Source organism: Sapajus apella, unplaced genomic scaffold (assembly GCF_009761245.1).
Source record: "Sapajus apella isolate SASKATOON/1434 unplaced genomic scaffold, GSC_monkey_1.0 scaffold77, whole genome shotgun sequence".
NCBI classification, from domain to species: Eukaryota; Metazoa; Chordata; class Mammalia; order Primates; family Cebidae; genus Sapajus; species Sapajus apella.
This window is the reverse complement of record NW_022437017.1, coordinates 3,210,857-3,214,708: the sequence shown is the minus strand read 5'-3', so window position 1 is coordinate 3,214,708 and position 3,852 is coordinate 3,210,857.

The following is a 3,852-nucleotide window of genomic DNA, read 5'->3' as shown; positions in this document are numbered from 1 at the left end:
GCAGTGGTGTGATCTGGGCTCACTGCAACCTCTACCTCCCAGGTCCAGGTGATTCTCCTGCCTTGGCCTCCTAAGTAGGTGGAATTACAGGTGCCCACCACCGGCCCCAGCTAATTTTTGTATTTTTAGCAAAGACAGGGTTTGGCAGACTGACTTCAAACCCCTGATCTCAAGTGATCTGTCTACCTCAGCCTCCCTAAGTGGTGGGATTAATAGACGGGAGCCACCACACCTGGCCTGTTAATCTATTTTTGCCCCAGTATCTCCCTTCTTGTGCTAGAAGAAAAAACCTCTGTGATTTCCTGGTCTAGACCCTTCCTGGCAGGTGCTGGGGACACAGTGGTTTACCTGGGGCTGCAGCTGGGTGTGGATGGCAAACTCTTTAGCTTTGTAGAGGTATGTCCTATAGCTGCCAGACCAGAGAGGCTGGAGGCTGCCCTCTCCAGTTTCCTTGTTGGCGGGTGTCCTGTACAGAGCAGACTTAGAGATTCTCTGAGCCCACTGTCACTGGAGCCGGTGGTGAACCCAGCCTGTAGGAGAAGGGCTTCCTCTAGATATACCTTCTTTAATTCCAGGCTCTGCCAAAGATGGGCTCATCTCTTTAACATCATCCTTTTCCTTTTCTTTTTTTTTTTTTTGAGTTGGAGGCTTCACTCTGTTGCCCAGGCTGAAGTTCGGTGGCACAATCTTGGCTCACTACCACCTCCACCTCTTGGGTTCAAGCGATTCTCCTGCCTCAGCCTCCCAAGAAGCTGGGATTACAGGCACCTGCCACCACACCTGGCTAATTTTTGTAGTTTTTAGTAGAGACAGGGTTTCACCAGGTTGACCAGGCTGGTCTTGAACTCCTGACCTCATGATTCACCCACCTTGGCATCCCAAAGTGCTGGGATGACAGGCATGAGCCACTGTGCCCAGCCACCTCATCCTTTTTCCTGCAGCCACTTTGACCCCAAAGCATTTCCTGCCCCTCCAACCTGGGAGGTGATCAGAAACCAGGTAAGAAGTGATCAGAATCACCTGGCCCTCCAACCTGGGGAACAACAGAAAGAAAAAAAAAAAACGCCATGGCAGGAAACTAACAAGGGGCCAGGAAGCCGGGGTGTAAACCTGGACCCGTTAAAACTCCAGAGCTGCAGCTCTAATTGATATTCCTCTCCTGGGCCATGCAAGCTCATTGGCCCCAGTTCCTGCATTTGGAAAATGGGGATAGTTTTGATACCCCACTCCTCCATGCCACCACCTCTTCCTGGCCTCATGGTGTCGGGAGGGGGTGGTGCAGAATTAACAAGGCATTAATATTCAATACGGGCTGGGTGCAGAGCCTGGTGACTGTAATCCCAGTACTTTGGGAGGCTGAGGCTGGAAGATCTTGGAGTTTGAGACCAGCCTAGGCAACACAGCAAGACCTTATTTCTACAGTAAACTTTTTTTTTTTTTTTTTTTCAGTAGAGACTGGGTTTCACCATGTTGGCCAGGCTGGTCTGGAACTCTTGACCTCAGGTGATCCACCCGCCTCGAACTCACAAAGTGCTGGGATTACAGGCATGAACTGCCACACCTGGTCTATAGCAAATTTTTTAAAAGGTGACTCGTGCCTGTAATCCCAACACTTTGGGAGGCGAAACAGGTGGATCACGAGGTCAGTAGTTCAAGACCAGCCTGGCCAACATGGTGAAAACCTGTCTCTACTAAAAATACAAAAAATTAGCTGGGCATGGTGGCGCATGCCTGTAATCCCAGCTACTCGGGAGGCTAAGGCAGGAGATTCACTTGAAGCCAGGAGATGGAGGTTGCAGTGAGACGAGATCACACCACTGCACTCCAGCCTTGACAACAAGAGGGAAACTCCGTCTCAAAAAAAAAAAAAGCTTTTAAACAAGGAGTAACATAGTCTGACTTATGTTTTTAAAAGCTCCCTCAGGCTGAGTGTGATGGCGCAGATTTATAATCCAGCACTCTGGGAGGCCGAGATGGGAGGATTACTTGAGCCCAGGAGTTTGAGACCAGCCTGGTCAACATAGTAAGATCACATCTCTACAAAAAAAGAGAAAAATTAGCCGGGCATGGTGGCACACACTTGTGGTTCTGGCTACTCGAGAGGCAGAGGCAGGAGGATCACTTGAGCACAGGAGGTCGAGGCTGCAGTGAGTCATGAATGCACTGGGCAACAGAGACCCTATCTCTAAAAACAAGGAAAAAATCCCCTCCGAGTACTGTGGACAAAGGAGGAAATAGAGCTCTGGTTCAGGGAGTAAGAATGGGGTCAGGGTCAGGTGGTGGTTGTAAAGGGGGTAAGAAGTGATCAGAATCAGGGCCAGGCTTGTTGGCTCATGTCTGTAAAGCCAGCACTTCGGGAAGCCGAGGTAGGGGGATCACTTGGGCCAGGAGTTGCAGACCAGCCTGGCCAACAATGCGAAACCCTGTCTCTAATAAAAATACAAAAATTAGCTGGGTGTGGTTGCGCACACCTGTAATTCCGGCTATTTGGGAGGCTGAGGCATGAGAAGAATAGCTTGAACCCAGAGGGCGGAGGCTGCAGTGAGCTGAGACTGTACTACTGAGTTCTATCCTGGGCAACAGAGCAAGACTCTGCTTCAAAAACAAATAAACAAAAATCAAGAGAAATTTCAGAGGGAGGAGAGACAAAATAAGGAAACTGAGGGAGGTCAAGGGAAAGAGATAAAGGGTGGGAGGCAGAGAGGAGAATATGAGGAGAGAGAAATACATAACCTCTGACTTCGATGGGAGGGAGTGAAGGAGAGATGGAGATACAAGACAGGGAGTGGATATGGGGAAGGAGTCAAAAGTGTTCATGGGATGTGTTATACAAAACTTATAGGAGGCCATTATTTTGGACTGACCTCCTGTACCAGGCGCAACAAACTAAACCAAAACGGAGTCACTCAGACTAAACCGATACTAAGTTGTTTATCTGACCTAAGAAATCAGGAGAGAGAGATAAGATAGCCAAATCTCCAGCCAGGTCAGTTTTAGCCAGCATGATAAGGAAGTCCTCTCTGCTTTAAGCTTTACAAGAAAAGTAACTTTGGGCTGAGTGCAGTGGTGGCTTATGCCTGTAATCCCAGCACTTTGGGAGGTCAAGGCAGGAGGATCACTTGAGCTCAGGAGTTCAAATCTAGCCTGGGCAACATGGCAAGACCCTGTCTCTGCAGAAAAATTAGCTGGGCATGGTGGCACATGCCTGTGATCTTAGCTCCTCAAAAGGCTGAGGTGGGCGGACTGCTTGAGCCCAGGAAGTTGAGGCTGCAGTGAGCTATGATTGTACCACTGCACTCCAGCCTGGGTGATAGAGCAAGACTCAGACTCCAAAAAAAAAGGAAACTTTAAAATGACCAATCCACGTTTTTTTTGTTGTTGTTGTTTGTTTTGAGTTGCAGTTTCACTCTTACCCAGCTGGAGTGCAACGGTGCAAACTCAGTGCACTACAACCTCTGCCTCCTGGGTTCAAGTGATTCTCCTGCCTCAACCTCCTGAGTAGCTGGGATTACAGGCACCCACCACTGCACCCGGCTAATTTTTTTGTACTTTTAGTAGAGATAGGGTTTCACCATGTTGGTCAGGCTGGTCTCAAACTCCTGACCTCAGGTGATCCACCCACCTGAGCCTCTCAAAGTGCTGGGATTACAGGCGTGAGCCACCACGCCCGGCCTCTACATTTTATTTTCTGTTTCTGCCTTCCTTGGCCCTTTTTCTGCCTGTAAAACCAACCTGCCTGCTCAACTCCTGGGAAAAGTAGTTTCATTTTGTGAAATGCAACGTTGCCCAATTGTAGAATTGCAAATAAAATCAAGTAAACCCTTTAAACTAAATGTGTTGTGATTTTGTTTT